Source organism: Perognathus longimembris, chromosome 6 (assembly GCF_023159225.1).
Source record: "Perognathus longimembris pacificus isolate PPM17 chromosome 6, ASM2315922v1, whole genome shotgun sequence".
NCBI lineage: Eukaryota > Metazoa > Chordata > Mammalia > Rodentia > Heteromyidae > Perognathus > Perognathus longimembris.
In genome coordinates, this window is record NC_063166.1 from 73,615,542 (window position 1) to 73,628,783 (window position 13,242).

Consider the following 13,242-nt stretch of genomic DNA (forward strand, 5'->3'; position numbering starts at 1 on the left):
ATCACCTAAACAACATTTCCACTTCCAATTTTTTGTTTGTTTGTTAATTGGAGGCAAGAGTCTCATGAACTTTCCTGCCCAGTCTGGCTTTGAACTGTAATCCTCAGATCTCAACCTCCTGAGTAGCTAGGATTACAGACAATTCTCTGATGATTGTGTGTGTGTGTGTGTGTGTGTGTGTGTGTGTGTGTGTGTGTGTGTGTGTGTTACTGGGGTTTGAAAGTGCCTTGTACTTGCTAAGCAGGTGTTCTCCACTGAACGCTGCCTCCAGCCCCATTTGTTTAGTGGTTGTTTTTGAGATAAGGTCTTTCTTCCTGGGCATGCACATGGACTTCAATCCACCTACTTGAGGCTTCTCATAGTTACTGAGATGATAGGCACATGCTACTATGTCTAGCCTCCCTCTATTGAGATGTAATCTCAAAAACTTTTATTCTCATTCTGGCCTTGAACCGTGATCCTCCCATTCTCGGCCTCGTAAGTAGCTAGGATTACAAGCATAAGCCACCTGCACTTTGCTGCTGTTTACTCTGTTTGCGTGTGCTCCTGTGTGCCTGTACTGGGGCTTGAAATTAGGCCTCTTGCTCTCATTTGGCTTTTTTTCCTCAAGGCTGGCACTCAATCACTTAAGCCACACTTCTACTTCAGGATTTTTTGCTGGTTAATTGGAGATAAGAGTCTGGCAGACTTTTCTGCCCAGACTGGCTTTTGAATCTCAATCCTCATATCTCAGCCTCCTGAGTAGCTGGCATTACAAGTGTAAGCCACCAGCCCAGCTACATACACTATTTACCAAAGCCTAATTCTGATGATGCTAGAAATTTTTCTTCTCTATAATTAACATGAGTCTGTGGTAGTAGTGGTATGTGTGTGTGTGTGTGTGTGTGTGTGTGTATGTGAGAGATTGAGAGAGAGAGAGAGAACCTACTTCGAACAATGACCTTGTGAGGCTAAGAATTATTTTTTTTCCTTTACAGATGAAAAAAAAATAGATGTTTATAATTTTGCCAAGGACTGAGAGCTAGAAAGTGGCAAAGGCAAAATTAAAACACAGAGCCTGAGCTGGGCTCCAGTGGCTCACAGCTGTAATCCTAACTACGTAAGAAGCTGAGATTTGAGGACTGTGGTTCAAAGCCAGCCTGGGCAGGAAAGTCTGTGAGACTCTTATTTCCAGCTAATTAACAATAAGACAGAAGTGGAACAGTGGCTCAAGTGGCAGTATGCCACCATTGTGCAAAAAAGCTCAGGAACAGTACCCAGGCCCTGAGTTCAAACTCTGGGACACACACACACACACACAAGTCCACAGAGCCTGGAAACAAATTTACTTGCTTGGTATAGTGACTATTAAGGGAAGTACTCAAGTGTTAGATGCCGGAATCTAATGCTTGTAATCCTAGCTTCTCAGAAGGATAAAACCTAGAGGATCGTGGTTTGAAGCCAGATTCAGAAAAATAGTTTGCAGTTAACCAGCAAAATGGACCAGAAGGCATGGTTCACATAGGAGAGCAGTAGCTGTGAGCAAGAAAACTAAGCAAGGACACGGGGCCCTGACTTTAAGTCCCAGTACCAGCCCAGAAAGATAACTTATGATTATTATTCAAAATGTTTGTACCCCTGTAGGTGCTGGATCCTAATCAGAACACTGGTGGTTAGAGCTGTGCCTGCCCCTATATAACCTGTAATAATATACTGGGGGGAAAGTGCAGTAAAGAAGGAAACAAATACATGAAATACCTGGAATTTTAGTGAAGTGCCAAGTAGCAAATGCACATGTACTGAAACAAGGGACAAGAGGGAGAAAGCTACTGTAGGATGAATTATCAGGGATGGCCTCTCTGAGGAACAAACATTTTGGCTGAGACAATGTTTGAGGAGTATCTTTCTATGAGAAGAGTGCCAGACAGAGGGAAGAATCTGTACTAAATGGGAGAAGAACTTGGTACATTTGAGGAATTGATGATGCTCAACCTGACACACAAGGCAGGCAATGAGCAAATGCTGAAGAGGAAGGTGGGGGCTGGCCCCCCAGACTGAAGGTGGGTGTGACCCTAAGTGCTGGTGGAAGCCATTAAGCAAGAAGGTGGCAGGTGTTTCCTTTTAGTAGATTGACTCTGGCTGCTGTGGGGAGAATGTACTAAAAGGCAACAGCAGTCATCTATCTGAGAGAATGGGGTGTCTGGATTGGGAAGCAGCGGAAAGAAAGAACTTGAAGTCTTCCAGAGGTTAAGGTGTCAGGACACACTAATGAACTAGACACAGGATTAGGAAAGAGGAAGAATTAAGAATGACTTTGAGTGGACAGTAACGACACTGAGACAGAATAGTTGGGGGATAGATGGGAGGAATGGGTCAAGAATGAGAAATACAAATTTGGAAGGTTGAGGGGGAGATTAAGAGGCCAATTTTGGTCATGTGAGGTTTGAGATGGCTGTGAAGCATTAAGCAGAGACAAGAGAAAGGCCCATAGCTAAAAACGCAAACAACCAGAGAAAGGGTGGGAGCATAATGGAGTCATCTGCATCTAGAGAACATTAAAGTCATGAGACTGAATGAGATCATTCAGGGAGAGAATGGAAATCACTGAGTAAGAATAGAGTAATGGTGGTATGTGCTTATAACCCCAGGAGGCTGAGGCAGGAGAATCACAGTTCAAGGCCAGTGTGGACTTGGCCCTACATAGTATGTCCTAGACCACTCTAGACTATATAAAGAGACCCTACCTCAAAAATGAGGAGGATGCTGTGATCGTGACTCAAGCCTGTAATTCTAACTACTTAGGACTCTGAGATTTGAAGATCACAGTTCAAAGTCAGCTCATGAGGACAAATCTAAGAGGCTAGTATAAAGTCAGAAGCATAGCTGTAGCTCAAGTGGTAGAGTGCTAGCCTTGAGCAAAAGAAGCTCATGGACAGTGCCCAGGCCCTGAGTTCAACCCCCAAGACTGGGAAAGAAAGAGAAAAAGAAAGAGAAATAAAGAAAGAAAAAGAGGAAGAGAGAAGGAAGGAGAGAAGGAAGGAAAGAAGGAAGGAAGGAAGGAAGAAAGGAAGGAAGGAAGGAAGGAAGGAAGGAAGGAAGGAAGGAAGGAAGGAAGGAAGGCAAGCAAGCTAAAGAACTAGATTGGTAATCTAAATTAAAACAGAGAGCCCCTAGAAAAACAAACAATTGTTCCAAATACACACATTTTCCAAAGGTGCATATGAAACAAATAAAAACATTCCCTTTAGGCCTTTCAAATAGTAAAAATTTCATTTAGAATTTAATTCTTGTATATATAGAACATGAAAAGTAAAGAAGTTTCTGAAGGCCTCTCGACTGTGTTCCAGGGATCCTTTTCCTTGAAAGCAAATGCAAGCCCCTTTTTGTTTTAAATACACTAAAATCAAAAGCATCCAACTTGATGTTGAAATCTTTAAGAAGCTTGCCCTTATATTATACCTTCTCTGTAAAAATTCTGCCCAAGATACAATTATCCTATCCTTACAAATGAAAATATAATTTTCATTTTACTACTGATGTTTCAACCTGAAAGATGAAACTGGTACTTTCAAAGAGTTCAAGTCACATGAGAGATATAAAATGTTCAAAAGGTCAAGGATTAATTTTTAAATGTTAAAAAAAAGTAAGTGTACCTGCTGGCCATCCAAAAATGATAAGCAGAGAGATGAAAAGGCTAGAATGGCCAAGAAAGCAAATAGAACTGCTACTTCCCAAATGAAAACACATTAAAGCTGTAATTATATCTTGGGGTATCTGCTGACACAAAAACCCCACTATGCTCTTGAGGCTTATTCTATCACTAAGAACTACCAAATTGGAATTGCAGCTGTAAACACAACTAGGACACTTTATACTTCTCCAAGATTCCCAATGTGACACAAGGGATAAGGTAGAAGGAAAGCCAGTAACATTTGCCAAAAATGTTCCTTCCCTCAATTGTTCAAGGTAAATCAAGACTGTAATTCTTTTTAAGATCATAAGCCTCACCTTGTAAAATTCTCCATAGACATGGAGAGGATTCTTGTGATATTTAAGTGTTTGTTCTATCTCACAATATAGCCACATAGATGGCTATAAGCAAGGTCATATGAATGGATGGATAACAAACAACCTCCACTCATTCACTCAGCAAATATTAAGTACCTACAAGAGTCAGGTGTAATTCTGAGCCCCAAGGATAGAGCAATGAAAAACGTCTCCCACTTATGGGTTAATGTAAGGTGTGGAGGGGAGGTGTTGTCAAGTAAACTAATAAACTCATACTAGGATATGGAGAACAGGGGTCTGGGATGTATCATATAGAGTGAAAGGGAAAAGTCTGAAGAAGTAAAGGAATCAGTCATGGCAATACTCAGGGATCAGAGTTCTGGGCAGAGGGAACATTAAATGCAAAGGCACTAAGCTGGAGTGTGCTTGAAGTTTTTCAAGAACAGTGGAAATAGGCATGACAGCCTGGAAGTCAGGGAGGTGGGTAGCCTGGTAGTCCACAGCAAAAACTTGAAATATGACTTTAAAATGAGAAGCTACTGGAGTGCTGTAAGCAGGAAACTAGTATAATCAGGCTTACTTTTTAAATTGCCCACAAAGGGACCACAAGTCCCTATTCATAAAATCAAGACATATTCCCCAAATCTATTTATAAGCAAAAGAAAAAAGTACGTAAATAAAAGTTACATATTCTGGTAGCATTTTCCCCACAAAAAAAAATAAAATGTATACATGGAAACAAAAGACTGAAAAGATAAATGCCAAACTGGTTTACCAGAGTTAGTGAGATTGAGGTTTTTCCCATGCTTCTGTTATTCAAGTTTTCTACCTTAAACATAAACTGCTTTGAAATGTAATAAATTACTTTTTAGTTTTATCTTTAAAAATTAAAATAAAAGTTCCCCACCATGAGACTACCCTAGTTTAAAATCTTAATTCATATGTGGGAGAAAAACAAAAATGTTGGAAACATTTTCCCTCAAATTACCACACTTCCCAGGCAATGTTTGCCTGTTGTGAACCACCACACAAATCAAGCTTGGCTGGATGTATCAAGGTCACAAACCAAATTGGTTAATGTTTATCATTACATAGTGGCTCCCAGTCCTCTAAGCCAGCCTTAATACCACCTCTCCAAGGCAGGCGATAGAAGGGCCATTCTCATTCATTTCCTAAGTCTCTTTGATACCAATTTGCATGCTGCTTTTGGATTTTTCCACTGTATGTCTCTTAAAAACAAATCAAGCCCAAATAAGTTGTTCCAGCTAAATGAAGTGAGCTTTTGGCTTGTTCTCCATGGTTGAGAAGTATCCGGCAGGCAAAGCACCAGTTGTTTTAGGACTCATTTTCTCTTAACTTTGAAATATTGCAATGCTAAGTTACCACAAACAAAGGACATCAAGATAACAACATATAAGAACTGGTATATAAATGGAAACTGCCGTGATTCTTTTTTAGACTGAAAGTGTGTAGCCAGTTCATGAATAAACATTTAGGACAGCTACATAAATAGATGCCACGGGTTCACCCGACATACACAAAAACCAGAAAGGAGTATACCCTCCCTCCTCCACTGCCCAACAACCCCCCCCAACACACACACACACACGCACTCCAATCACCACACACCAGCTTCTCACGGGGCACAAGCCCCGAGCCATCACTGCTCAGAAATGCAAACCATGCGACTCCAAATGACACACAAGTCCTCAAGCACTTTTTACCTAAAGGCCCATTATATCCCACCCACTCCCCGCCATCGCTTCCAACAGGCGTCTCTGAATGAAGTGCAAAACTCTTCCCACGCCATTCGGGGCATCCGAGAACACGGGGCCCACGTGTAGTGTCTTGCCGGGGTTGGGGGTGGGGGAGACGCGGGAGGAGGCAAACCAGGGTCCCAGGATTCTACTGTACCCGGAGTGGTTCGACTCCCGGCTCAGCTGCCTGGGCTGCTTGGAGCTGAAGCTCTTTACACCAGAGGCCTGGGGCGGATCCGCACGGCCAGGTGCCACTCCGCCGACACCCACCCACTTGCCCTCCGTCACCCCTTCCCGATCCCTTCGCAACTGTGGGGCCACAGCGAGCGCGCGGGGATCCCCAGGGCGCAGAGCCTGGACTGAAGAGGGAGAGCGATGACAGACCGGGGGAGGGGCGGGGCCTCGAGGTGGGCGGGGCTCTGGTAGGCGGGGCCCTGAGGGCGGGGCCTCCCGGAGGGTGGGGGTGTTGCTGGCGGCTGACAGAAAGATTGGGGGGCGGCGGGCTGACGCGAGCCTCAGGGCCTCGCGGGGGCCGGGCCCGGCGGGAAGCAGCTCGCACAGACACAGAGGCTGACAGGAGGAGAGACACACGGACACCGGGGACTGACAGCCGCCGGGACACACGGGGTCCGCAGGCGGGCCGGAGGGCCGCGGCGGGCGCTCACCTGGCAGCGGCGGCGGCAGCGGCGGCGGCGGCGGCGGCGGTGGCGGCACCGGCACCAGCGGCCCGGCCGCTTTCCCAGCGCTGCGGGCCTCCCTCCCTCCCAGCTTCCCTCCCTCTGGACGGGCGGGCGAGCGGGCGGGCGGGCTAGCAGCGCAGGCCCGGCGGAGGAGGAGGCTGCGGCGGCGGCGGCGGTGGCGACGCCAGAGCCGCGGACTGCTGAGCGGCGGGGACGCAGCTGCTCTAACTGACTCCGAGCCGCTCGGCTCGGCTCGGCGGCGCTCGGAGGTTTTCGGCGGCGTTCGGACCCGCTCGGGCCCGGCAGGGGGCGGGGCCAGGAGCCCCCCGCCCAGGTCGCCTCAGGCGCTTGGGGGCGGAGCTTGTGAGGAGGCGTGGAGCCCCCTGACGTCGCGGTGAACGGACCTTGCCCCGGGCGCATGCGCGGGGGCCTTCCTGGCTCTCTTGCTTGGAGGCCGAAGGGTCTCGGAAGGAGGCGGAGGGGGCCGGGTGTGGGGACGGATGCTGGGGCCCCGGAGGTTCCCGGCTTTTGTGCTCCGTATCCTGGCCTTTCTGGGAGAGGGCTACCCGGGAAAGGCCACACCGGGATAGGCTCTCAGAAGTGCATAAACTGGGCAGGGGCGCTGGACCCCGGCCACCTTCGGCTCTCCCGGGCCAGTGTTTCCAAACAGCCATCTCCTGAGAGTTGGGCTTTCTTTCACAAGGCCAAGGCCCCACTGAAGTTTTTAACATCTTGTTTATTAAAAGTAACAATAGCAAAAACAAACTTCTGATCACCCACTCACTTCCTTAATATTATTTTGAATCTTCCGCTACTTTAGTTTTCAAACATCGGCTTCCTCGGTTCCAATAATGTCACCCTTTGCTTCACCGAGTGTCCTGTAAGGACCTGAATTCTTGTCACATGTTGCAGACTTCTCTCTCTCTCTGTCTCTCTCTCTCTGTCTCTCTCTGTCTCTCTCTGTCTCTCTCTCTCTCTCTCTCTCTCTCTCTCTCTCTCTCTCTCTCTCTCTCTCTTTGGTTGTGGAACCCAAGTCTGCAGCAAACTCGCTCTGAAAAGGTTCCCCACCTTGAAATCCTATAATAAATAAACATAACTTCGGTTGTTTGATACATCGAGTTCCCATCCCTGGTCTGTAATAATCCAGCAGATTATTAACTGAGTGACTTTGGACATGTTCATCTCTCATCCATAAGAGGGCGATTAAATATTAGTAACTAAGCAATAGAAACGAGAGAAAGAATTAAATGAAAGCGTATATAAAGCTTGGTGTTCAAACACCTGACTTTACAGACAGGGATGATGGTTCAGGTCTGTAACCTCAGGATTCAAGAAATGGAGGCAAGAAGGTGTCAAATGTGACCCTAGCTTGGGCTACATAGCAAGATTCAGCTACCTAGCAAGACGTCTAAAAATTTTTTTTAAAAAGGTCACTTTAACCTAAGATCGCATTAGAACCTTGACACTGGAAACCACTGAACCTAAGCATGGTACCTAAGTGAACAATGTGTCAAACTCAAACACTTACCTTGCTCCTTGAAGAATCTTTCCCTACTTTACTTAAAGTGAACTCCAGGGGCTGGGAATATGGCCTAGGGGTAAGAGTGCTTGCCTCATATACATGAAGCCCTTGGTTCGATTCCCCAGCACCACATATATAAAAAACGGCCAGAAGTGGTGCTGTGGCTCAAGTGGCAGAGTGCTAGCCTTGAGCATAAAGCCAGGAACAGTGCTCAGGCCCTGAGTTCAAGCCCCAGGACTAGACAAATAAATAAATAAATAAATTTAAAGTGAACTCCAGCCTTTCAATGATTCAGGCCAAGTCATCATGTCCATCTTTGACTTACATCCCATCCAATAGCAAAGTCTGCCATTTCTACCTTTAGAATTCTCTCTTCCTGCTCTAGAAGATTGCAATAGTCTCCTTACCCTTTCTCCTAGATCCTGCCTGTGCGTTTCAACACAGCAGCTACAGGGATCCTGTTAAAATGCAAGTCAAAATGTATGTCTCCCTTTCTCTAAAGCATTCAGAAAGTTCCTGTGTCACTCAGAGTAATAACCAAAAGCTTTTATTCTAGGGTCTCCAAGATCCTCTGTGATTTGCCTGCCCTCTTCTTATCTTTTACTTCCTTTCTAATTACAGTTCCTTTCATTCTGCTCCCTTCCCTCAGGCAGCCATACTAGCCTCCTTCTTGCTCCTGGAAAAGGGAAGCCTACACTTGCCTTGGGACCTTTGCTTTTGATATTTCTGCTCCTAGACGTACCCTCACTGTAAATCTGTAATCAAGAGTTATCTCCCCAACTCCTCTCTACACTTTACTAAAACATCTAATCGACATCCCTCATTCCGCTTCCACTTTCCTCCTAGTCCTGGTGACCTCCCTATTAACTTCAATGTCCCCAAGGGCAGGAATTTTGTTTTGCTCATCTTTAACATCTGGGGCAAGGGCTGACATGTTCTTGTACTGAATAAAAACTCCTTGAATGAAAGAATAAGAATATATTAGAAGCATGTTGTTCTCATTTATCTTCATTTATTTCACAGACTTTCCCAAGGATTTACTCTGATCAAAGTAAACAGAGATGTGGAGATAAACAAGGCCCTCTCTTAACCCTTGAGGAATCCCATAACATTGGGCTAACATTAGATAGATGTGCCAACTGTTTGGGGAAGCACATTGAAAGGCATAATTGATAGTATGTAAGAGAGAGTAGAAAGGCTTTCCAGAGGAGGATCTGCAGAACTTATCACAAAGAGATTACAGACAGAGGAAACAATATACATTTAATACCAGGGTGGGGAGGTATTTCACAAATTATAAGCAAATAATTTTCCTCTAGAACAGTACATTTAGCAGATTCCAGGTGATCCCTATAATAATGTCTCTCTCTCTCATACACACACACACACACACACACACACACACACACACACACAGACACCATTCTTATGAGCCTTCCCAAGCAAGGAAGAAATTGCCAGAAGTATAGTTGATGTGATATAATGACTAGCCTCTATTTTCAGGAATGGGCTATGCCTGTAAATGGGAATGTATAAAGGAAGCTTTTTGGGGGGGAAGACTTGAATTCAGGGCCTGGGCGCTATCCTTGAGCCTCTGTGCTCAAAGCTAGAGCTCTACCACTTGAGCCACAGCGTCACTTCCAGGTTTTGAGTGGTTCATTGGAGATAAGAGTCTGGCAAGGGAAACTCTTTTTTTAAAAACATTTTACTTTTTATTTTATTTTTATTCATTTTTTTGCCAGTCCTGGGCGTTGGACTCAGGGCCTGAGCACTGTCCCTGGCTTCTTTTTGCTCAAGGCTAGCACTCTGCCATTTGAGCCACAGTGCCACTTCTGGCCATTTTCTATATATGTGGTGCTGGGGAATCGAACCCAGGGCTTCATGTATATGAGGCAAGCACTCTTGCCACTAGGCCATATTCCCAGCCCAAAGGAAACTCCTAAATAGTGCTTAGGAGAGTGTATTTGTAGAATCACTTTGGAAGTCAGGTTAGCATTATTTTGTAAAGTTAAACAGACACATACTCATAACCCAGAAATGCACAGCCACAAAAATATATGTGCAGATACAACAGTATATATATATATGTAAGATATTCATAGAAGCACTATTTATAATAGCTCAAGTTTGAAACAACCCAAATGCCCACCTGTAGTAGAAGGGATACATGAACTGTGGTTTATACTGCTAGGTACTGGCAGCTCAGGCCTATAATCCTAACTACTCAGGAGGCTGAGATCTGAGGATTGTGGTTTGAATCCAGCCAGAGCAGGAAAGCCTCTAAGACCCTTATCTCCAATTAACTACCAAAAAAGCTGGACATGGAGCTGTGACTCAAATGGTAGAGCTCTAGTCTTGAACCAAAGAAGCATTCAAGCCTCAGGACCAGTGTGCATGCGCACGCACATACACACACACACACACACACACACAAAATGTGTTATATTCAATCAATGATACATTTCTCCCTTGAAGACTATGGTGTAGGAGAATAGATTAAATTCTGAGGTATAGGACCAGTAAGCAGAACATGTACACAGATAGAGCAGGAGACTCGGACAAAATAGGACCTGTATTGGTGGAAAGATTCCTAGCAATAAACAAAATTGAGTTTGGTATAAACCGGGCACTGGGAGGTTCACACCTGTAGTCCTAGCTATTCAGGAGGCTGAGATCTGAGGAACAAGGTTCAAAGTCAGCTGAGAGAGGAAAGTCCATGAGACTCTATCTCCAATTAGCCACCAGAACTGTCAAAAACAAATACATGCATACATACACACACACTCAAATAGAAAATAACCTCCTACATATCTTCTTATGGATCTGAGCAAACTTTTTCAGATGTCCCAGAGGGAGAAGTACTACACTGGGAGTCCTATGCATACTTTATTTCACTAAGACCTAACTAACTACCTGTTATTGGTCAGAGGGGCTGAGCTAGTTGATATTCCAACAAGCTGGACCAGAGAGACTGGGAACTCATTTGGATTTCTAACCCTTTATGCTGCAAAGAGAGAGGGAACAGATCTTGTTTCCTGATGTTCTTCCCTACTGTACTTCAACTTGGTATTAACCTCACTCACTGACAAATAATTCTCCAAGCCAAGGCATAGGGCTGTGGACATTTCCAAGCAACATAACAGATGAAGTTTCTTATCTACGTTCACTTGTTTTCTAAATCATCTTTGGGGGAAAGGGGAGTGTTGAGTTAGTGATGGGAGGTATGGATTCTTGTGTCCTCACTGAGTACTGTGCGGGGGGCGGGGGGAGTTGGCTGTTTTTCTTTTTTGCTCAAGACTGGCACTCTACCACTTGAAGTATACCTCCATTTCTGGCTCTTTGCTGGTTAATGGGACATAAGAGTCTCATGCACTTTTCTGCCCCAGCTGGCTTTGATCTCAGACCACGGCCTCCTCAGTAGCTAGTATTATAGGCCTAAGCCACCGCTGCCCGGTAGAGTACTTTTTGGTAGGCCTCAAAGGTGCCAGCTCCATGAAGGAATGGGTTCCTTGGTGCTTGGGCCAATGTCTTAAGCAGCAAGGAATGTAGTGACTCAGCTAGTCACCCAGGGACACCTCAGTGAACAGGGCCATGGGAAGGAAGTCATTACACAGACAGCTGCACTGTAAAAAACAAAAATACTCCACACACCAAACTCTACATAGCAGAGTAGCTGGGTGTCCGATGACTCAATGGATCTGCTTCTGCCACGTGGCTCAAAGCTCAAGATACATGCGCGGCTCACAGCCCTGGCTTGCTGCTGGCTGATGCCCCGAGTCTCTCAGAAAAAAACCAACCGGACAGGATGAATGAAGCCCCCAGGAAAAGCTGTGACTCTGTTTTCCCTCCACTCCTTTACTCTGGTTGTTGTTCCTCTGGCTGTCTCCCTTCTCCTTGCATATTCCTCTTCAACACTCTTGCCTTGAGGGCAGGGGGAGGAGCTGGAATTTATTCTTTCACACTTGCTGACAACTTGTCAAAACACTGGCACCTACAAAAGCACTCCAGGGCCAGACAGACATCAAACAAAAATCCTCTTCCCTGGGAGGCAGAGTCCAGAGTCCTGGGAAAAGAGGCTACTGGTGGAGATAGAGGGAGAGAGACTTCCAAGCAGAGGGAAGACCATATAAGATGCGGCTAATAGTCACTGGAGACCTGTTACATGCCAGACATGGATCCTGGGACATACACCTAAGGGAGGACAATTTACGCATCTTATCCTCAGGGGGCTTCCATTCTTATACAAATAGAAACAGTTACACCAAGAAGAAAGAGCCTGGGTGCTGGTGGCTTATGATTGTCATCCTAGCTATTCAGGAGGCTGAGATCTAAGGATCAAGATTCAAAGCCATCCCAGGCAGGAAAGTCCAAGAGAGTCCTATCTCTAATTAACCACCACCCAAAAGTCACAAGTGGAGCTGTGGTTCAAATGATAAAGCTCCAGCTTTGAGTAAAAATGGGACAGGACAGTGCTCCAATACCAGCACCAACACAACAACGACGATGTTTTGGAACATCTGTTTAAGTACAGGGCACCATGATACATCTTCCTTGAGCTTCCAGGCATGAGGGGACATGGCCCACGGGCAGGTGGGCTGGGACTGCAGGTGTACCACATAAGAAGAATAGGAGGTCCTCCCGTTGAGAGTCAATGCCTGGGGTAGTCAACAAGTCTTGACGAATTTTTAGGACACAGAAAACTCCACTTCATCCAGCGGCTAATGATCAGTGTTCTCCTCTAAACAACAGCTCACAAACGACTTCAGAAAAAAGCTGGGCCATCTGATGTCTTTCAGGAAAGGGCAGCTGGGGCCTGGAACTGCCAACTCCCCCCACCCCCCCACTTCCACTGAGCAACCTGGCCTCGGCTAGCGTTCAAAGCTCCTTTGGCAGGCGTGGTGGATGACAATGGAAGTCTCCTGCCCTCCAGCGGGGACTCTCCGGGCCAGTCTGGGGAAGGCTGAGATGCCCAGTGCACGCACAGCTGTAGCAAACAAGAAGCAACCAGGCCAGTGACTCAGAGCTTGAATTTACTCTGGCTGGGGACGGAGGGGCGTGGCCCGTGGGGGCGTGGCCTTGGGTGGGCGGGGGCTTGCAGACAGCAGTGCTTTCCCCAACCCTTGGAAGGGCTGGGCTCCTACCCTGCTTGCTGCAGTTCAGAGCCTCTCACCTGTCCACGTCAGCCGATTCTCTGCAGAGGCTCTGGAGGTTAGAGCTCTCTTGATCTAAGAAAAGGGGACGGCCTGGCATTCCCCTCCCCGCCCCCCGACAAGTTCTCTTTACAACCCTGTCCTCC

General features: G+C 46.2%; 1 protein-coding gene across 2 annotated transcripts in view; it reads right to left on the reverse strand.

Annotated features, from left to right (window-relative positions):
- The window catches only part of Zhx3 (zinc fingers and homeoboxes 3), a 98,048-nt gene extending 91,870 nt beyond the window's left edge, over positions 1–6,178 (reverse strand). For both annotated transcript variants that reach the window (XM_048349329.1, XM_048349333.1), the window contains exon 1: positions 5,902–6,178. The gene's annotated coding sequence lies outside the window, so the exon portion shown is untranslated. The remainder of the gene's footprint in view (positions 1–5,901) is intronic.
- Positions 6,179–13,242: the final 7,064 nt, after the last annotated feature.